Raw genomic sequence first — 23,332 nt, 5'->3', positions numbered from 1 at the left:
TAATGTTTACACTGGGAAATACCTCCAGTCCTTCTCCACCATCTCCCCAGATGTCCCCGTCCATCTCACACATGTATATATTTACTCTTTCTCTCTCTCCCTCTCTCTCTCTCTCTTCCTCTTTCCTCTCTCTTCCAGAATCCTATTTGATTGGTTCACTTCTTTTCTCTTAACATGTACACAGGTAATTCTGTGCTGAGATGCCCATAATGTCTCCAAAAGGAAAAGTTACATAAAGTTGAATTACTTTAAAAAAAAAAATTCTAAAAACCTATAGCTTCACCTGATATAAGCCATGGAAAATGGCAGCAGGAAAGAGATCGACTAGACAATTTCTAGAGATCTTGTTTTCTCTAATTGATAACTACAGAAGCTAGTGGGATCTGGGGTTCAACTTCTTATTTTTACTTGGTTCATGCAACGCTACTTCAATCCACTCAACCCAGGCCTAGGCTTGTTATATAAAGATGTCATAGAAAGAGAGAAATTTTGAGGAATATTTTTAATTTTAAAGATAGGTGATGCAGTCACATAACACAATATGAAAATATAAAAGTGTGTATTGAGAAGCCTGTGCTCATCTACCTGATTCCTTCACTGCCCCCCTGTAAGCAAATGCATTGTTAGTTTCCTGTGTACCCCCGTCAAGTTTATGCTGATCCAAGTGAGCACACACATTCCTATACCACTATTTTTTGCAAAAGAATTTACAAGTCAAGGATATAGTCTCACATGTTCTAGTGGCGGGTATGTGAACAGAGAAAACACCATGGCTTCTCAGTGATTTATAAGAGTAGACATAATCTATCAGTTACTTGAATAGGACATCCAGTTTTTTTATTTTGATTCCTTAGTTGGACCTACTTTTGGGGTCTCTTCGTTCTTTAAACTTCCAAAATCTTTGTGGTCTATACAAGCAAAGTTTTAGAGAATTTAGTCATCTTTGCCTAACAGCAAAATCACATGTCAGAAAAGAGCAAAAGGCATACCAGCAGCATGGGGCGGGCACCTGTTTCAGAGAGTGTCATCCAACCCAAGCCCAAGTGTTCGTGAACGTGTTTGTTCTTGCAGCCTCTGTGCTGGCCTTGGCTCACAGGGAGAAGACATTCCATCCATAGCCTTCTCTCTTGCTGTTCTTTATCTTATACCTACAAATAGAGAAAACATGGGCTGAGGAATATAGTTACACATCACTGAAAGATGGGGGGTGAAAATGCATTGGTTGACAGTTTTTCGTTGTGCAGATATCATAGAGGGAACTCACACAAACCTAGATGGAATCGCTGGCTACATGGCCAGGCTCTGTGCTGCATGTATATAGTATACAGGAGCCTAGGACCATGTGGGACAAACCAGCACCAGCTCACACACAAGAAAAATAATGTAATCAGGGATGTTAGTGAACATGATATGACACTGTTTTATAGTCAACTTTTTTCTTAACAATGAAAGGGTAACATAGCAAATATATAACCAGGTAACAAAGCTGTTTACTGTCACCATCAAATATTACGCATGGTAAATAGTTGTCTGTGCTGTACAGAAGTACAACTGGCAGCTCAGGTATTTGTTTCCCCCAGCACTGCCATGAATGTAACGTCATCAAAATGCATTGTGCAATGAATAACGGACTGTGCTAAAGTATTACAAGTGCTGTGATGAACGTCACCAGGGGATAAAAATTTTCAGCACCATTGTAATCTCATGGGACCACTGTCATACACATACATGGTCCTCATAGACTGGAACATCATTATGCACAACATGACTGTATTTTACTCTTCTGATACTGAGGACTCTCAAATAGGATGATTCTGTAGATTTCAGAAATGGCAGGAACGTGATGCAGGTAGACAACTGAAGCTGGGACTGTATGGGACCAGGCCAGAACCCAAAACAATGAAGTAATTTAAAAACTCATATTTAAAATACATTAAAACACAGTAACAATGCAATTTGTTGTCAGTTTTTGGTGTAGAGTTCCATGCCAAATGAATAAAAGATGAATTAAATTGAAAATGACATATAGAAGAAACTATTATGTGAGTACATACTGTAGCAATTGTTTTACATTATAATGCTTTCCTAAAGCGTTATATGATAGGTGAGCTTGTGAAAATCAAATAAAATTTGATTAAATATTTAAAGAAATCCCTAAGGTAATTCATTTTTTAATATTATATTTTAACTACTTTTTTATTAAAAAGGAAATACATTTCCTTTGAGTATTGTGAGCTTTCTTCCCCCTCACCTTTTTGTGGAATTGGGATGGAACCCAGGGTCTCATGCATGCTAGGCAAGTGCTCTACCCACTGAGCTACAGCCCCAGCTTTTATTTATTTTGAGATAGTCTCACTAACTTGCTAAATTGCCTGGCCTGGCCTGGAACTTTTGATCCTCCTGCCTCAGCCTGCAGTGCAGCTGAGATTATAGGCAGGTTCCAGTACACATAGCAAAATTTTAGTGGTACAAAAAGTACATAGTAGACACAATCTACCCTCCACCCATCCTAGCTTGTTGGGCTTGTTCTCCAGAGACAACTAATGTGCCACAGAAATTTCTCATTTTACATATTATAATATGCCAATGTCTTTATTTCAAAAGCACAAAAGGGAGCAGGTAGCAAACCTGTTCTCTGCTTGGAGTCAGTCCATGGCAGTAGTATCTGCGTCCTTCTGTCACCCTTCCCTGTGCTGCCCAGTGTGACTGGGAGGAAAGTCAGTCTTGGGCTATGCAGCCCTTTCTGTGTGAGACTTTTCAATGAAATGAATACAAATATTTTGTAGAATAAAACACCTTCCAGTAATCACTATTTACAAATTGCTTTTGTCATACGCTGCGTGCTGTCCAGCTCTCCCTTTCTGGCATCTGCCCTGTGCCTCTTGGCCATCTTGCCACTCCCCTCCCCGATCCAGGCCCCCTCTCCCTGTGTCACAGCTAGAGCTCCATGGGTCCACATCTCTTGGTCCCCGTCAAGGGTGAGGCTCTATGTCGCCTGATCTCCCTGGTGTGGAAGGTGTTCTTTGAACTCTTGCCCAGTACTGCAGTTGCTTCCAGCAGAAAGACAAATGCAGTCCCTGCTACTCCATCTCAGCCAGGAGCAGAAGTGCCATATTTTTTAAACACTAAAGTGTTTCCTAAACTTGCATGTGTACAATCATTTGAGAAACTCATTTTAAAAACTCTTCAAAAATAAAATTCTTGGGCTCCCACCCAGAAATTCGGATTCAACCAGCGTGCCTGGGAATCTGCATTTTTAACAAGAGCCTTGAGCAAAATTGGTCCAGTCCTGCTACAGACTGACCTGTTATTTGGCTTAAAGGATGATTATGTTTATTTGTCAGCTATCCTCAAGTGATACCACCATATGGGCGTCTTGTTATCCAGATGAACAAAATAAAAATAAATGGTAGGAACAATTCTTTGCCAGATTTGGATTGTTGAGCTTTTGGAAACGTGTTTCCACCTCTGACAGGCATCTGAAGAGGCTGGAGCCCTGCTGCAGGCAAAGCCCTGCTCGGCATGTGACTGCAGCTGCCATGTGCGGGTTGGGGATGGAGCTGGAAGGTGCACATTTACTTGTCTGTAAAGAGAGGGCACACATCCTGGCAGCTTCAGCTTAGTTAAACTCATTTTTGGAAAATATTTTTGGCTCATGTGGTTTCATGCTTTTAGAGTTCCATTTTTAAGCACTGGATCTGTCCAAACCCACCAAGGCTGAGCTGCAGTATCCAAGGAAGATGCTGAATTTCACACAGATCTCTGCTGAGTCCGTAAAAATTTCACAGATTTGTCCAAACTGCCTTGTTGAGAAACCAAAACAAAAATCACTAATCCCAGTGGGGGTTTGTAGGGTCTTGTGGTTTTTATCCAAAACTATGGCAAAAGCAGTGGTCAGTCATGTGACTTACAAGCCTAAAGGTTTCATTTTGAAACCTGAAAGAAACCCTCAAGCTTAGTCTTAAAATACACTCCCAAGAGGCAAACCAGAAAAAAAATGTTAAAAAAATCATCTGAGTTTCAGCCTTGGAAACACGACTAAGGAAACAGGTCCAAACCAAATGTTGTCAGGGCTCACTACATCCTGAAGCCAAAGCCGAGTTTTATTCCACTGAGGTGACACTGTTTATTACACTGTCTGTGGCACTCACATTGCCTCAAAAAGCTCAGGAGAGCTGGAGGCCCTTGTTTGTTTGTGCTTTGAACAGAAGAAGACTGCTGTCCGACAAAGTAAGTGCCAACAACATAAATGATGAGATTTTGTTTTACCATATCTTCCTTCCTGCAGGATATGTAGAGAACACAGCATGAATTAAATTATGCTTTCTATATTTAAAAATTAAATTTTACTTGTTAAATGTCAGTTTCATTTACAACAATAATTCTTACACTGTAGGACATGTAAATATGATCTGGAGAATTTGTGGTATCTACATATTCTTGTTTGTCATTATGTAATAAATTGCCCCAAAATGTAGGGGCTTAAAAGTAGCCCTTTTATTATATTTCTTGACTTTGTGGGTCAGATATTCTGGCAGGGATCTCGTGAGTGATTCTTCTGCTCCATGTGATTGACTCAGGTCACCCACTCGTATGCAGCCGGGGACTGGTCCCATCTTAGGGGGTTGAAGACACCTTTGCCTACAGGCCCAGAAAATTGGAGAGGTGACTGTAAAGCTGGCTCAGCTGGACTTCCTTTAGGATCTCTCCACCTTGCCCTGGTGGCGCAGGTGTGTGAAGAGACTAAGATTAATCCTGGTACTGGCTAGAGCATCATTCAGTGGTCAGAGCAGCTGTGAGGCAGTTTCAAGAAGCAGAAAAACAGATCCCACCTCTCAGTGGGAGAGTGTCAAAAATTTGTGGCCATCTTTCATCCACCGCAAGACAAACACCCCAGAAGTTCTAATTTACTAAGTGTGTGGTAGAGTCCAAGATCTGCATTTTAGAAGACACCCAATAAGATTTTGGTGCAAGAGTGCTTACAGCACTCTGCAAAACACTACTTTATAAAATGTGCTCTCAATCAGTCAGTCCTTCAATTAACCAACATTAACTGACTGTGTAACACATGCCCAGAGTTATATCAGGTGTTGTGGAACATAAAAGGAAGCATAAAGACCTCTGTCCTGGAGACAGGGCTGGGGAGCACAGCCTGGACACCAGGATCATCTTCAGGAGAGGCCAAGAGGGAAGGACAAGTGGGCCAGGGGTGACTGAGACAAGCACTTGAAGCTGAGCTACAGAAATCAGATCAAGATGCGTGCTGGCCTGAGTAGATGTGCAGAATGAATTACTGAGAAGGGGAGGAGGGGGTGAAGGAAGGGCAGGAACAAGGGGAAAAAATGAGAACCAAGACCTGTCATGTAAAGGTACAAGTTCCCAATGATGAATGTAACTGTACTGTATAACTAAAATGTAACAATAAACTCAATGAGGGGGGAAAAAAAGAGAATGAATTATTGAGGGAAAGGGACGTGAGTGGTCTCTTCAAAGCTTCTTAAAGAAGTGGGGCTGGACACAGAGGAACAGGATGCACAGTGGATTCTCATCACATTTTGCAGAGTGTAATCTTTTCTCCCAGGCCTTTGATGGGATCATATCTCTTAGTGTTTTAGTCAGCTTGGACTGTCATAACAAAATACCATAGACTGGTGACTTAAATGATAGACATTTGTTTTCTCACAGTTTTAGAGTCTGGAAAGTCCAAGATCCGGGATCCAGCAGGGTACAAGAGAGGGCCATATTTAAGGAGGGTTGGGTACAACATGCCAAGTAGATCAGGTATGGCTGCATAAAGATGTCTTATTGGGTTGGATAGAGGCATTCTCCCCACGGAAAGCAATCCTTCTTGCCCAGATAAGAGGTTGCTGTCAATGCTAACCTTTGCATTTTTAAAGCCAAATCTCAAGACTGAATACTTGGACTAGCTGCATTCAGCGATGGTCTCAGGGTCCAGGCAGGAGCCTAGGAACAAACAAATAGAACTTCAGTGCTAAGCTGTTAGCCAGGAAACAGCCAGGCAAGGAGCCAGAGGGCAGATCAAGAGCAGGCTGAGTAGCCAGCCACAGCCCCCAGGAAACAGAGTGATGTGTGATCAGTGGGTCAGAGGATGCTCTGCAGACATACAACAACCAGGAAGATGTTGATAGTCATGAGAAAGCCTTGGAGGACAGGCCAGGAAGGTAGGTCAGGATCCCAGTCCTTCTGCAGGAACTGGATCAAGGAGGATGACCATCTCCCATGATCTCAGTGCACGTAAGAAAGCCTCTGGTGCACTTCCTGTTGAGGTAAGAAAATTCTCAGATCTGCCCAAGGCCTTTGGGTCCATCCTATGGACCAGAAGGGAGGGGAATACTGGACTTCTTTGCCAGTTAGATGAAGACACTGCTCTGAGTAGGCACATACTTGGCGTGGCAAGCTCTAGGCGCCTCCATGAAAAGAAAATGGGCCCTCTTGCAGCCAGATGCAGGATGCAACCCCACTCCCAGGCCTGGTGAGCAGAGTACAGATTGGATGCAGCCCTCTCCCCAGCCAGAGCCTTTGCGTAATGCACAAGTTCACAAGTGCATGCAGTCACTGTGGAGTGACGGCTGGAATGAGGGCCAATTTTGGTCCTGAAATAATCTGGATATGCTGGCCAGATCTTAGGATTTTGACTGTAAGTCAGGAATAATTTGAGTTTCTCTTGAGTTTCCTGCTCTTTCTCAGAAGCAGGGTCTATTAATGAGTCATCACCAGGGGGATATGAGACACTAACACTAGGCTAATCTCTCAAACAGGGGCAAATGGGTGAGTCCCAGGGCTCTGGTGCATGAGCACTGAGGTTCCACCTCAGCTCATCCAGTGCTAGCTTAAGCAGAAGGCAAACTAGAGAGGTTACTGAAAGGCACTGCTGCCAAAAATCTGATTCCAGTTGGATGGCAAGGCATTCTCCTTGCCCTTGCTACCAGACAACAAAATCTTCTGCTGTGCTCATATGATGGCGCACACACCAGCTCACAACGGAGGTGCCTCTGAGGATGCCAGGGCCTTTTTGTTAGAAGCCAGTGGCGTCCATAAGCCATCACCTCAGCTCACTTCCTTAGGGGAGGTCCTTTCACCAGGCCATCAAGCTTTTGCTTTGCCATTCAGACTGGCCCCCACCTCTACTTCCTAATGTCCATCTACCATTTACTTACCTGTTCATACCAGGGAGCATGTTGGGTCTGGTAAGAAACTGATTTTTTTTTTTAACCGAAAATTGAACCCAGGGCCTTTAACTGAGCTGCATTATAATAATTTTAGTTTTTTTTTGCAATACTGGGACCTTTGCCCTTAGCTACATCTCCAGATATTTTCTTTTTTTTTTTTTTTTTTTTTAATTTTGAGAGAGGGTCTCAAGCTGCCTAGGCTTGATCTTGTGATCTTCCTGTCCTAGCTTCCCAGAGTGCTGGGATTACAGGCTTCCCCCCACCCCACTACCCCTGTCTTGAGCTCTTTCTTATGCTCATCTTTTACTCATTATTTTTTGCATGCTTGAGATGTGGTAGGTGCCTTACTGCAGGAATGCAGAGGATTACCACATGGTCCCTTCCCCTCAAGGAACCAGAAGTAAGCTTGAAGAGACAAAGCACGAAGCAGTGGCTATGTTCTTGGTGCCCATCCCCTCCTTCCTCTCCTACATGGTTGGTCTTCCTCTCCGAAATGGAAGTCAACACACACACACACACACACACACACACACACACACACAGAGTCTGATTTGGGAATGGGGTCCAAGACAATTTAGTCAATGGAGCCAGAAGCTGGATGAATCAGAACCTGAGTTTAAGAGGAGGGAGATAGGACTGTCCTGGAACCCACATCATTCCAGGACTGAGTGGCTGTCTTAAAGGTGGCACTGAGCCACATAGTGTGCCAGATGTGAGCAACCCAGGCCTGTGGTAAGACTGGGCTGAAAGCCAGTGTGTATCTGTAGAACATTCATTTCCACTGTTGTAAAATACAGAGCCCACCAAAAAAATGTGTACACACTTCAGGAAAAGAAAAATAGTATGTTTCTTCAACAGATGGTGTTAGTCTTGTATGGGGGACTCCAGAGGATGGTGTATATCACAGAGAACTCACTACACTGCCAGCCCTCAAAGAAGAAATTGAAAATGCACATGCAGTAATCACAACGATCAAGGTTACCCAAGCAGCAATTCATCTAATGAATTTCTGGAGCTAATGGCCACTGCTTTGAGCACCTCTTGTAATAGTAGAGGCCAAAGGTAACTTGTATTAATCTCATGATGTCTCAATAAATTTAGTATAAAATATTTGTATGTTATTTTCCTGAAGTGTGTATAGACTTTTTTGTGTACTCTGTATATTGTGTGAATATACTACATATGCCCATCATATTAATAATAAATATAATTTATTTATTCATTTAAGTCCATTCATTTATTTTATCAGTGGACACATATTATTTTTAGCTTCTTAAAATTATGTTGCTTTGAGGAAATGGTTTAATTTTTGTTACTGCAAACAATGCTGCCATCAACATTCTTATACAAGTCTTCTGATACATGTGTGAAGATTCATGGTTAGAGGAAAATATCTTATTGCCCTCTCCATGGATGGTACAATCACATTTTTATTAACAGTATGTGAGTGCCTGCTTTCTCCACATCCTCACTTATCCTTCTCTCATATTTCTGAATTTTAAAAAAATCTAGTAATTTACATTTCATGCTTAACCTCATTCCTCAAATTTGAATTTTTCTGATTCCTACCAAGATCAAGCACATTATAGAATGGTGGTCATTTATGTTTGTATTTCTGTGAAAGTTTGCTCAGGTCCTTGGTCCATTTTGTTTCTTTATTTTCTAATTGAGTTTATTGGTACATTCTAGGTATACAGTACAGTTGCATTCATCACTGGGATCTTGTACCTTTACATGACCAGTCTTGGTTCTCATTTTTCCCCTTACCCCTGCCCTTCATTTTCATTTTGGGATAAATCATATTATTTTTATTCAAACTTTTAGTACTTGGTCATATATTCTAGGTAATAATCTTTTGCCAGTTTTGTTTGTTTCAAATACCTTTCTCTATTTTGTGATATTTATTTTCACATTCTTTATAATGTTCCTTTTAAACATTTTTCATACATACATATAACATTTTTATCATAACCATCCATCACCCTATTCCCCTCCCATAAATCACCTTTTATAGAATCTTTAAATGAACAAATATTTCTCATTTTCATTTTGACAGATTTATTGGTATTTTCTTTACAGTTAGCATTTTTTGTCTTTTAGTAAGTCCTCTCTTACCTCAAAGTCACGAAGTTCTTCCATTTTCTGCTTAAACTCTTAAAGTTTTGCTGTTTAATTTACTGGGAATTGGGTATGGTGTGCGTTCGAGATCCATTTTATTTTTTTCTCTGTGTATAACCAATTAAACACGATTTATTCAATACCTTTCCTTGTACCTCCAGTGATTGCAAAGCTACCTCCACCTTATATTGTATTCATATCTGTAGGTCAGTTTCTGGGTTTTCTATTTTGTTTTATTGTTAATTTGCTTAGTCCCATTTTAATACTGTCTTAATTACATAACTTTATGCAAAAGTGTTGATATCTGGAAGTTCAAAATCTCTCACCTTATTTTTCTTTATAAGAGCTAACCTTACGCTGTGCTCATCAATATGTTATTTCAATATGTCAAATTCTTTGAAAAACTCTGTTGGTATTTTTATTAATCAATTGGAGGAGGATTAATATTTTTATGATGTTGAATTTTCCTACTTGTTAAACAGTTTACTTCAGGCCAGGGATTTAGCTCAGGGGTGCCACTGCCTGCCTTGCAAGCACAAGGTCTTGAGTTCGATCCCCTGTACCAAAACAAACAAACAAACAACCCAAAACCAAAATCCCAGTATATATCCATTAATTATGTCATTTTAATGTTTTTATTCATTCAAAACTCAACTGCTATGTGTCAGATACTACCCCAAGGTGCAAAGTCCCTGCCCTCATGGAACATATATTCTGGTAGGGAGAAAACAGTAAACAAAATAGATAAAATAATAAAGAGTTAAAAATAAGTAAATGAAAAAAACAAATGAGTAAAGGGTATAAAGGCAAAGAGGAAACCAGTTACATGCCTCTGTAGGGAAAAGTATGTCAGGCAGAGGGATGACTTATCAAGGCTTTCTGAAGAACTCTGAGGAGTCCAGAATGGCTGAGAAAGGAGACAACAAAGGGAGGAGGTATATATTCAGTCATGGGACAAGGCCCCATTCACATGGATCAGAGCAAGGCCTCTGCTTGGCCTAGGAGTAATGGGTCCTGACTGTGTGCAACAGAACTTTGCTGACTTCTGTGTTGAAAGTGAAGATGGAGGCATGGGAGGGGGCAGAGAGGCCTTCTATAATCCAGATGAGACTGACAGTGGCTCCCGCCAGAGTTGTAGCAATAGGGTGGTGGGAAGTGGCCAATGGATTTGGCCCACAGGATTTTCTGACAAACTCAGAGTGAAGTGAGAAAGAAGTTAAAGGCTGCTTAGTCCAGGAGGTTCCTTGCCAACAGGAAGATGCTGCTGCTATTCAACAAGATAGGGAGGATGAGGGATAAAGAGGCCACAGGGACAATGCCAGGAGCTCTGTACTGGAGACAAGCATGAGATTTCTATTAAATATCTCAAAGGTGAGGTTCTATAATCAGTGAATAGCTTGATAAAGAGATTCAGAAGTGAGACTCTAACTGAAGCTGGATATTTGGAAGTTATCTGTATTGTGTCATTCAGCAGCCTAACAGAAAGTAATGGAGTATTCAAATTAGGAATATTTAAGGAGGGATTATTTACCAAAAAACTATTTCCAGTGATGGAAGGTTTAGGAAAACACAAGAGACTGTAGAACCCTGGGGTTTTGCCTTAAATATCAAAGTAGAGAGAAAAGAAGTATTAGAGAAACTTGTAAGTGGAAAATTTGGTGAAGAAGTAGGCCTTGGGAAGAATCATCATTGTTTAAGGGTTCTCATACAGAAGATGTGAGGGAACAAAAGCCCAATGTTACTCTTCTTTGGCTTTTCAGTATCTTTACCACCACTTACCATTCAACACAGTAAATGAGAAGGCAGAAGATGCACCAGACTGTTGATAAAAGCACATAGAATCCAACTTCCAGATAAGATGGTAGTTAGAGCCATGACTGGATGATGTGGACATAGGAATGTATACAGCGAGAAGATCATATAAGGTCCCGGACTAAACTCTGAAACATTTTTGTTCTTAGAGGATGCACAGCTGAGGTAGTCAGCAAAGGAGACTGAGAAGAAGTTACCAGAAAGGAACACCTGAGAGTGTGTGTCTGAGAGGTTACTGAAGAAATGGTTATACAGAGTGGGTTGTTGTGTTTACACCACCTGCTGTGGGTGAATCTAATAGGATGCAGCCACTCGACGGGCAAGGGAGGTAACAAAGCACAGTTCACAGATGACAGTGGTAGTGCAAAGGGGATTGTGGACGTGACAGCGGAGTTAAAGAGTTGAGAATGGAGGGCTGGGGATTTAGCTCAGTGGTTCTGCTGCCTGCCTTGCCAGCTCAAGGATCCGAGTTTGAGCCCCAGACCCCGCCCCCCCAAAAGAGTTGAGAATGGGAAAGACATTCAAGGTTATATATAAAGGGATGGAGGGAACTGTGTAGTCACTGGAAGGAAAAGTAGATCAATGTAGATTTTTGTTTTTAAAATCAATGCATGTCTGTGTACTGAGAGGAATGATTCAGTACTGTATAAAGGGAGAGAATGGATGAAGCAGGAGAGACAAATTGGTGGACAATGTCTTGGAACAAGTAAGAAGGAGTGCTGGTGCCAGTGGAGGGGGCTTGGTTGGGCTTGGGGGTTCATCTCCAAGAACAGGACGGCTGTCCGAGTGAGGGTGTTTACAGGTGCTAGCAGGTGGACAGATTTGTGGGGGATTTTCTTGATTGCTTTAATTATCTCAGCATAATAGGAAGCAACTGCTGACAGGAGGAATCTAGAACTTGATGACTGAGAAGAGAAGGAAAAAACATGAAACCCTCAACTAGTTCAGCAATCAATATTTTTTTGCTTGCATATTTTCTAAAATAATTATGAAAAAATGACATCTCATATATTATAAAAGGGCACCTAAATGTTTTCATTATAAATTTAAATCATTATAATGGATGGAATTAATTAACTGGGGAAAGAGTTTAGCTAAAGTAGAGTTACAAACTTTTTAAAATTCTTTGGAGCTATTTATTAAAAAATTACAAGTGAGATTGGGGTTATAGCTCAGTGGTAAAGTGCTTTCCTAGCATGTGCCAAACCCTGCATTCTATTTTTGACCACCACTACTGCCCCCCAATTTAGCTGACAAGTTATTTAGTTGTTATTTACTTTAAAAACAAAGAACTGAAAACTGAGCTGCAATAGTGTATATAGTACCCAATAATGAGTCACTCATTCAACATTCCGAATTGTTTCTTGATCTGATTTCCTATTCACTGGGGCCATGAAACTTACTAAGATTCATAGCAGATAAGACGTAACTTTGCTTTTTGTGTGTGTTTTTTTTATAAAGAAGAGGACAATTGCAAGAGGAGCCTCCTGAATTCTGAGATTCTCTGGCAGTTTTAGGAAAGTATATGTAAAATTCCTCCCTTAAAATTAGCTTTGCCAATATGTCTCTTTAGAAATCTTCATGTATTCATTTTCAAAAATTGTATAAGCCTAACATGTACCAGCCCTGGGTGCAATCCCTAGTACTGCCAAAAACCAAAACCAAAACAAAACAACCACCACACCTACCTCTATTTGAGCTGCCCCAGTAGTGCACATATACAGTACTCAGGAGGCTGTGGTGGGAGGATTCTTTGGGCCCAGGAGTTCAAGGTCAGCCTGGCCAAGACAATATTCTGAGGTAACATACTGTCAAAAAAAAAAAAAAAAGTACTGGAAAACTTAACAGTTTAACTATTTTTTCCATTTTAAGTGTACAATTTAGTAATCTTCAGACATTCACATCGTGTTGCAACCATTACTATCAGAACTTTTTCATTATCCCAAACTGAAACTCTGTACCAATTAAATAGGAACTTACCCATATCTTTCCTTCCTCAGCTACTAACCAATACCCTTTTACTTTTGTCTCTATGAATTTGATGACATTTTTAGTACCTCATGTAAATAGAATCATATAGTGTTTATACCCGGTGACTTGCTTTTTAGCATAAAGTTCTCTAGATTCATTAATGCTGTAACATATGTATCAGAATTCTACTTAAAAAACAAACTGAACAAGTCACACACACACACACACACACACACACACACTATATATTATTTATCCATTCATCTACTGGTGGACAGTTGAGTTGTTCCCAATTTTTGGCAATTGTGAATTAATGCTGCTATGAGTATGGGTATACAAATATATATTTAAATCCCTGCTTTTAATTTTTAAGGTATATATTGTACTAAGAAGTGAAATTGCTAGATGGTATGATGATTCTATCTATGTTCATGTACTTAATTGGAAGACTCTGGTCTAAGAGAATGGGAATAAGAATAGACCAGAAAAATATAGTATAATTGCAGGGCATTAGTAGAGCTGAGTTGAGACTAGCAATCTTGAATTTAAAATAAAACCAGTCAACATGTTTGTGTTATTTTTCCAGCTACATTCAGTTTATACAGGTGCAGGTGTGGGTTAGATGAATGTTAGGTATGACTTTGGTTTAGCCATGCTAGTGTATAAACTAAAAATACAAATGAGTTGAGGACAATTCTGAGTGATTATAGTTACTGACTATGGATTACAAGCTGGATAAGGACTTCAAATGCATTTTATAAATTTTTCTATACTGGCCTGGCAAATACTTTGTTAATTTCTAGTTTCTTTATAAATGAAAATCTTCAAAAATATGTTTTCCAATTATTTGTTAGAGTGTACAAATAAAATTGGTTTTGTAAATTAATCATATATGAAACCAGGCTAAAAAAATCTCTCTTATTAATCTCAATTTGTATATAAATCATTTTGAGTTCTCTTGTAGAGCTTCATACTTGCCATAAACATTATTAGTCATGTTTCTTGATTTTCAATTTTGATGCTTTTCTTTCTTTTTCATACCTTGCTGTGTTGGCTAATAACTTCAGTATAATGTTAAATATAAAAGTGGTGAGGCTGGGCATGGTGATGCACGCCTGTAATCCCAGCACTTGGGAGGCTGAGACAGGAGGACCCCTGTGAGTTTGAGACCAGCATGGGCTACATAGTGAGTTCCAGATCAGTTTCAACTACATAGTGAGACCCTGTCTCAAAAACAAAAAAACCAAAAAACCAAACAAAACAAAACAAAAGTGGTGGTAAATGACTATTATCATCTGAAGACTCCTTCTAACATATCATCATTAATATAAATGTTAATTCTACTTTTTTGGTAGGCACTCTATCAAGTAAAGGAAGTTTATAAAAGTTGTCTAAAAGATATTTCATAGGGCTCACTCATGAATCTGTGTTGAGCAAATACTGATTATATGCTTCAGTATGCACTCCTGATTAAATATTGAGGTTTTTCAAATGTATTTTGGGTACTGCTGAGATTGTTGAGAGGAGGTGTTATGGTTTGGATCTTGACTGTCCCCCAAAGGCTCACGTGTTGCAGCAATCTGCAGCGGTGGGTCCAGAAAGGGGACTGGATTGTGAAGGCACAATTTCATCAGTGGGTTAATCTATGATGAGTTCACAGCAAAATGGGCTATTAGGTGAGGCCTACCTAGAGGAAGTAGCCCACTGGGGCATATGTTTGAACCCCCACCCCCAGTATCAGGAGGTAACAGTTTTGTTCTGCCACACCCTTCCACCATGATGTGTTCCTTACCATAGACTCGGAAACCATGGAGTAAACCAAGCAGCGACTAAAACCTAGGAAATCATGAGCCACAATAAATACTTTCTCCTGTAAGTTCTGTATGTCAGGTATTTTGTCACAGTGATGGAAGCTCACTGACACATATGGTTTTTCTCTAATAATTGGTTAATGGGTAGGTTAAATTTATGAATTTAAAAAATATCAAAGGCACATTCTTTATATATGGTAATCTCAACTTGGTCATGATAAAATATATATTTTAATGTTACTAATAGTCATAATAGTCAGAGAAACATGGAATAGATGTAAGGTTTACACCCAACAGTAGCAAGACAAGAATTCAAAGCCTGGTCTATCTGATTGCAAACTTGTGCCCTTGCCTTCCACCCTTCTCTTTGAAGGCAGAGACCAAGGCTTTCTCACACATCTCAAATGCCCAGGGCAATGGAATAATTATAGTGCATATTCAAGAATCCATGTTGAACAAACACTATATGCTTCAAGACCCTGGATTTTTTAAAACTTCCTTAGCTACAAAATAAAACAAAACAAAACCCAAAATGCCCAGCCTGGGCAATACTCTGTCTCAGAATAAAAAAAAATTTTTTTTAAATAGCTGGGGATGTAGCTTAGTGTGAAGGCCCTAGGTTTGTTCCTCAGTATCAAAAAAAGTGATATTTCCTAAGCAGACACATTATAGGCAGATTGGGAAGAATTTTTTCCCATTAGAGAAAGAAGCGGTGCATACAAAGACACACTTGAACACAGTGACAGACAGGAAGACCAGGTCCCCAAAGCTCTGGGAAAGAGGTATGCTCTCTACCCTACAAGACCATGGGATGGAGCTATGGGCATAAATAAGGATAGGAGATTGTACGCAAGGCTTTTGCCAAAATAGAATGAGGGAATCAGCAGTTATAGCCAAAGTAATATTTCATTGCAAGTAGAAAAACAGGCAGAAGAAACTAGCCTGTCGCCTCTTCTGAGAAAAGCAGAATAAAGTTGTAGTTCATACTTAATTTTCCACCTTGTGGGCAAAAATAAAAGGAAAATTACTTCTGGGCAAGTCTGCACGTATTATAGAATAATGAGGCATCTTAGGCAGTTTAACAAGAAGCAAAACAACAAATGTTCTCTCCAGAAAAGGATAAGGTAGTTGTATTTGTTCCCAGAACTGAATCCTAAAAAGAAATCAAGGGGACAGACAGTAAGATGCACCACCATGACCAGTCACACAGCAAGACAGGAAAGAAAGAGCAACACCTGACAGTTTAGCACTTAGGAAATTGATCAGATCTACACACAGCTCCCTCACTGCTGCCCCATGGCCGTCTCTACTTGCAGCACCAAACTGAATCACTTTATCGCTCCCTCCCTCTCCGTCTCCCTCCTTCCCTCTCCCTCTTCCCCCATCTCTCTCTTCTCTGCATTTGGTCATTGAACAATCCAACAAATTATCTCATGAAGCCATCTATTAAGTTGATCCTAAGCTGTTAAACAATATTAAACCAACTAGTTTTCAAGGTTGGCTTCCAATTGCAGATGTGGCTACTCTGTATTTCTGTGTTGGCAAAATCCTATGGTGAGTCCCAAGATCCTTTCCTCTCACCCTTTATAATCCTCTCCCTTTGAGTGTGAGAAGAACCTGTAAATATAATGAAGTACCATTTCCATAATTATGTCATATGGCAAAAGGGATCTACAGATGTAATTGACAACTCTAATTAGTAGACTTCTAGTTAATCAAAAGGTAGATTATCCAGGTGGGTCTGACCTAATCAGGGGAGCCCTTACAAGAAGCAGAGATTTGAAGTGAGATTTCTCTTGTTGGTGTTGCAGAAGCAAGCAACCTCACAGAGTTGCTTATAGAGGAGGATATGTGCCAACAACCTGATGGGAGCTTCTGGGAACAGAGACTGGTATCCAAACAATAGCCAGCAAGGAGCTGGAGACTTCACTTCAACAACCACAGTGAACTGAATTCTGCCAAGAGCCACCAAGGTTGAGAGAGGAATCTAGTCTCAGATAGTACAGCAGCTCTGGATGACAGCTTAACTTCAGCCTGGTGAAACTGTGACCAGAAAACCAGCTCACTCCTACTCCAGAAGACCAGCTACTCCTATGGCTGGTGATCCATAGATACTGTGTGATAATAATGTTTTAAGCCACTAAGTTTGTGAACATTTTTGAATGTGGGAATAGAACACAAATATCCTTCAGCTGTAAACTTTGATGATTATCCCTAGGTTGAGGTTTTTGAGATGTAGAGAAGACTTATTAAATAATGTGGCAGGAGAAGCTAATGGACTTCTGCATAAGTTAGGGGAAAGTGTCTCATTTCAGTTCATTGATGGATTCATGCTGTTCACCAAGTACTTCCAGGTCTTCCCCACTCTAGCCCTGCACTGTCTGCCTGTCTTAGTGTGGCTCCTGGTTGGGTAAAGCATGGGCATCATGTTGGTTAGTCAGTGGAAGCAGAGAGCTCTCTTTCACTCTACAGTGGTGTAGAGCAATGTTCCTGATAGCTGATTCCTAAGAGAAAGACACAAATAGTGGGTCCCATCTTCTGATTTGTGATGGATCTCTAATGGGAGTAAAAAATAAATCTGTTATTTTATTTTATTCTTTTATTAAGCTTATTGGTACCTTTTAGATATACAATAGTTATATTCATCATTCCTAGATATTTCATTTTTTGAATGCTTTTGTGAAAGGAATTGTTTCCCTAATTTCTCTCAGTAAGTCTGCTTTTTGTGTACAAGAAGGCTATTGATTTTTGTGTATTGACCTTATATCCAATTACCCTACTGAATATGTCAATTAAGTCTAGCAGTCTTTTGGCAGAGTTTTTTGGGTCTTCTATGTAGAGTATCATATTGTCAGCAAATAATGATAGTTTGACTTCTTCCTTTCCAGTCTTCATTGCTTTTATTTCTTTCTCTTGTCTAACTGCTGTGGCTAATGTTTCCAGAATGATACTGAACAGGAGTGGTGATAGTGGACATCCTTGTCTTGTTCCTAATTTTATCATGAAGGTTTTCCATTTTTGACCATTTAGTATGATGTTGGCTGTTGATTTTTCACACACAGCCTTTATCATGTTGAGATAAAGACCATTTGTTCCAATTTTCTGTAGGGTTTTTTAAAAATCATGAATGGGTGTTGAATTTTGTGGAACGTTTTTTCTGCATCTATTGAAATGATTATATGATTTTTGTCATTGACTCTGTTAATATAGTGTATTACATTTATTGATTTATGTATGTTGAACCATCCTTGCATCCCTGGGATAAATCCAACTAGGTCAAGATGTATGATCTTGATGACCCTCTGTATTCTGTTTGCCAGTATTTTACTGAGCATTTTTGCACGTATGTTCATTAGGGAGATTGGCCTATAGTTTTCTTTTTCAGTTGGGTTTTTCTTTGCTTTTGGAATCAAAGTTACACTTGCTTCCAGGAATGAATATGGAAGTATTGCTTCCTTTCAATTTCATTGAAGAATTTAAAGAATAGTGGCAATAGTTCTTTTCTAACTGTCTTGTAGAATTCTGCAGTGAAACCACTAGGATCTGGGCTTTTCTTTGTTGGTAAATTTTTAATTACATTTTCAATTTCACTGATTGTAATTGGGGCATTTAGAATTTTTATATCTTCTTCATTCAACTTTGGTAATTCATATGTATCTAGGAATCTGTCCACTTCTTGTGTTTTTCATTTTATTAGAGTTTATAGAGGTTCTCGAAGTAGGTATGGATGATCCTCTGGATTTCTGATGGACCTTCACCTTTTTCATTCTCATTTGCATGGATTTGAGCGTTTTCTTTCCCATTTTTTTTGACAAGGTGGTCTAAGTGTTTATCAGTTTTATTTATTCTTTCAAAAAAACTACTCTTTGATTTGTTAAATTTTTATATTTTTCTCTTAGTCTCCATTTCATTGATTTCTGCTCTGATCTTTATAATTTCTTCCCTTGTATGAGCTTGGGGTTTGTCTTGTTCTTCTTTTTCTATGAGTTTAAGATTCAACATTAAGTTGTTTATTTGAGCTTGATCTGCTTTCCTAGTGCACGCATTCCCTGCTACAAATTTCCCTTATAGAACTGCTTTCGTTGTAACCGACAGATTCTTGTATGCTGTATTGGCAGTATCATTTGTTTGTAAAAACTGTCTAATTTCTTCTTTAATTTTCTCTGTGACCGTCTGGTTGTTCAGGAGAGTACTGTTCAATTTCCATGTGTTTGTGAAGTTCTTCTAGTTTCTTACACTATTTATCTCCAATTTAACTGCACTATGTTATGATAACATACATGGGATAACTTCAATTCCTTTGCAATTATTTAAACATGTTCTATGAGCTAGTATGTGGTCTATTTTGGAGAATGACCCAGGTGCAGCTGAAAAGAATGTATATTCTGATTTTTTGGGGTGGGACACTTTGTAGAAGTCTGTTAAGTCCATTCATTCAAAAGCTTGGTTCAGTTCTAGTATTTCTTTGTTGATGTTTTCATCTAGATGATCTGTCTACTTTGGACACTGGGGTACTGAGGTCCCCCACTACAACTGTATTAGAGCTTATTTGGTATTTCATGTCCCTAATATCTATTTTGTATAGTTGGGGACATTAGTATTTGGTACAAATATATTTATGATTGTCATCTCTTCCTCTTGGATTGTTCCCTTTACAAGGATGTAGCCTTGTTTGTCTCTTTGAATTAGTTTTGGTTTGAAATCTACTTTACCTCCAAATAAGATAGCTACCCCTGCTTTTTTTGGGTTCCTATCATATGGAGAATGTTTTCCATCCTTTTACTTTCAGTCTATGAATTTCTTTTTGAACTAGGTGCATTTCTTGCATACTTGCATATTGTTGAATTTTGCTTCTGAATCCATTCTACTAGTCTATTTCTTTTGATTGGTGAATTGAGGCCATTAACATTGATGGTTATAATTGATATGTATTGGCTTATTCTTGTCATGTTATTTTCCTCTTGTTGGCTCTTTTATTTTTTATTTTTCCCCTTCCCTTTAATTTCTTACCTTGCTTGATGGATTTACTGTTGGATCTCATGGAGTTGTGACCTTCATTGTCTTCTAGGATATTGTTTAGAATCATTTGGAGTGCTGATTTGGTATTCATGAAGTGAATTCAGGTGTTCTTTGTTCTTTGTTGTGAAAGTATCTTATTTCCCCACCACTTTTGAAAGATAGTTTTGCAGGATACATCAGTCTAGGTTGGAAGGTTTTTTTTTGGCGGGGGGCTTCAAATACCTCAGTCCAGGCTCTCCTTGACTTAAGGATTTGTGTTGAAATGTCTGCTGTCATTTTGATGGGATTTCCTTTGTATGTGGTTTGTTTCTTTTCTGTAACTTCTTGTAGTATTTTGTTCTTCTGTTGGGTTTCTGGGATCTTGAGTATTATATATCTAGGTGTAGATTTTTTTGTTGTTGTTGTTCACAGATAGTTGGAGTCCTATATGCCTCACTTATGTGTATGTTCTTTTGCTCTGTTTGGGAAGTTTTCTTTCATTAATTCCATGAACAGTTTTTTTTAATGTCATTTGTAATCTCTCCTGCTTTTTTTGTGGACTCCTATCAGCCTTATATGTGTCATAGATATTACATCGATTTCTCATGATCCCTATTTTCAAGAGATCTCTCTCTTTATCATCAGTGACTGCCATCTTGCCTTCTATACCTGATATTCTGCCTTCACATTGGCTTGTTCTGACAATGTGAAATACTTGCCAATGGCAAATATTTTCAATAGAGTTTTAATCTCCTGGATATCTGTTTGAACCCTTCATGGATTCCATTTCTTTCCTGTATCGGGCATTCATTGTTTCCATTTCTTTCCTATGCTGGGATTCATAGCTTCCATCATGGTCCTGAGCTCATATATCTTTTTTAAAAAAAAATCTGTGTCTGTTCTAGAGTCTTGAGTCATGTCTTTCATTCTGCTCACCATCTCTGTAGTTATCTGGGAAATTATTTCTGTTTTGAATTTTTCTAAAGCCTCATTCATCTGTTTAGTTATTTCCTGTGCTATCATTTCAGGGTGTCCAGGTGGTTGATTATCAGAATTTTCCACCTCGTTTCCTCCAGAATTTGCCTTTAGTGAGCTGAGATTGTGCCTTGCTTAGGTGTCTTTTCATTTCTATTTTTGTTGTTGGTACTGTTTCTGGTTTAATTCCTGGGTTGATACTTCAGTATTGCTTATTGTAAGTAACTTTGTTGCTTGTATTTAGAACTTCTTAGAGGTTTCTTCCAGATATAGCTGGTCTTTAGGTTTGGAGTCTCTAATGACTCTTATGCAATTTCATTCTCAGTGTACCAGGAAGGACAACTGATTAGATCAATCACAATGGCTCAGCCCAAGTGATACAATCAGTAACAACAACAGCATCAAGCACAACTTAGAAAATGACAATTTGTGGTAGTTATTAATCTATCATCTTTAACTGTGTGAATTAAATGAAAATCAAGGACCAATCCAAAACATGTTTATAGTGAATAAACTCTTCAATATAGCAAATTTACCCTTCAGGATGGGGACTTATAAGGAGCTGGGGAGGGAGGGATAGATAGGTAGAAGGATAGGGATAGGTTAGAAGTGAGGCCAGAGGACACAGGAAGATCACACAAAGTCCAGTAAACTGTTAAAGACAATAGGAAAAGGCAGAATGAAAGAACAAAGACAAGAACAGAATAACCTAACATCAACAGGGAAGTTAAAAACTGTATTCACTTTCCTTTAAAAGTAATAACAATTGAGGGAAGGAAAAAGAGAGAAGAAAAGAAAAAGGAAGAAAAAAGAAGTCCAAATTGAAACAGGAAGAGGAACAAAAAGGGAGAGAGATGAGGAATAAGGTGGGAGAGAGAGAGAGAGCATGAGAATGAGAGAGTGAGAGGGAGAGAGAGAGAAAGAAAAGAAACATGAAAAGAAGGAAAAAAGGAAAAAATTGAAAACAGAAGAAAAAAATTAAAATTAAAAATAAGAGAAAAAATCACTTTGAAAAATTAAAAATAAAAAATAAAGATGAAGGGCCTCCTTCAGGGGATGTCTCTGCTGTCACAATAGACTACATGGGCAGCAGTGTACAGATCTAAGTTAATTAGTCTCAGCAAGCCAGCAGCAGTCCACTGAAGTGAGGGCTTATTTTTGGTTGCAAGGCTCAAGTTGAACTCCTTGACCTCCTGCTGTGTTGAACTCTGGAAGGTTCTACTGCAAGTTCCAGCTGTCCTTCCCCTAAAGATAGTCCAGGTTCTGATGGGAGGTGGTGATTCCTCTAACTTACCAACTGTAGTGGTCTTGTGTGCCATTTTTGCAGAGATTTTCCTCACTTTTCCAGTGGGCTTCAATTTTCATGGAGGAGCCTCAGAGAGGCCCTCTGTCGGTTGTTCACTTCTATCTTCTGGAGCTCAGAACAATGCCCTTTATGACCCCATGCACCTCTTCAGTGTGGATCCAGCCATCTGTTCAGGCCAGTGGCCAGAGCTGGGCAGGGCAGGGGGTTGCTGCCGGTACTCAGCTCCTCCTCAGTGGCCCAGGGCAGAGCTCACGCAGCTCAGCTCCTCAGCTCTTCGGTGCCCAGGGATGGTGCTACAGACCTAAATCTGTTATATCAATGCACTACAGTATTTATGGTTGCTGGCCTAACTCTGACCATGCTGATTTAAGTGGGTGAATTACTGTGCCACAGAACTCAAAAGCACAGCCAAAGCCACAGAAATGAGAAAGTAGAAAGACATACAATATCTTTCATGTTTTTGTATGCCTGTTATTTTCATTCATTGTAAAAAATAAACAAACCATATCTGAAGCAAGTGCAAATAGAAGAGAAGAACACAAGAATGCCAACAATTACCCATCTACATTGAAAAGCAATCCTGGGAGCCACTAATGTCTGAGAAGTTCAGGACCAGAGGTGTGATTAGCTCAGTCTCCGGGAGAAAATTGGAGTAATCTGCTCATGGACAATTCTTCTCAGAATAAATGTTAGTACTGGCTGTTGGGATTTCTATACTCTCTTTCAAGAGCTTAGAAAGGCAGAGTCTTCATCTCTTTACTGAGAGAGATTGTGAGGGATCGTTGAAAGGGAGTGTGTCTGCCCAGCAAAAACAGACAACACAAAGAAGCATTCTGATGAAACACAAATATTGTCATAGGAGAAAAGAGATGAGCAGTAAAACCCCAATTTTAAAGAGGAACAAAGCAGCACTTGTTTAAGGGGAAGACCATGTTAAGTGATTATTTGGCTAAGTTATAAGATCCTTTTTAAAAAATTCAGATGGATCATGGGGTAAACATTAAACATTAAACTTAGATATTAAAAATGGAGGATTTGGCTGGGGATTTAGCTTAGTGATGCTGCTGCCTCCCTGGCGAGCAGAAGGTCCTCAGCTCAATCCTCAGTACAAAAAAAAAAAAAAAAAGAGAGAAATGTTCTTGGAAATTAAT

General features: G+C 39.3%; 1 protein-coding gene across 1 annotated transcript in view; it reads right to left on the bottom strand.

Annotated features, from left to right (window-relative positions):
- Window positions 1-23,332, bottom strand: part of Ndufaf2 (NADH:ubiquinone oxidoreductase complex assembly factor 2) — a 274,128-nt gene that overhangs the window by 8,057 nt on the left and 242,739 nt on the right. The window contains exons 5-6 of the mRNA XM_010626936.3: window positions 12,809-12,928; window positions 990-1,148 (exon numbers count right to left, since the gene is read on the bottom strand). The gene's annotated coding sequence lies outside the window, so the exon portion shown is untranslated. The remainder of the gene's footprint in view (window positions 1-989; window positions 1,149-12,808; window positions 12,929-23,332) is intronic.

The sequence above is a fragment of the Fukomys damarensis genome, unplaced genomic scaffold, assembly GCF_012274545.1.
Source record: "Fukomys damarensis isolate Sample0158 unplaced genomic scaffold, DMR_v1.0_HiC HiC_scaffold_1, whole genome shotgun sequence".
Taxonomy (NCBI): Eukaryota; Metazoa; Chordata; class Mammalia; order Rodentia; family Bathyergidae; genus Fukomys; species Fukomys damarensis.
The sequence above is the reverse complement of the archived record's forward strand: the minus strand, read 5'-3'. Positions and strand labels throughout refer to the sequence as shown.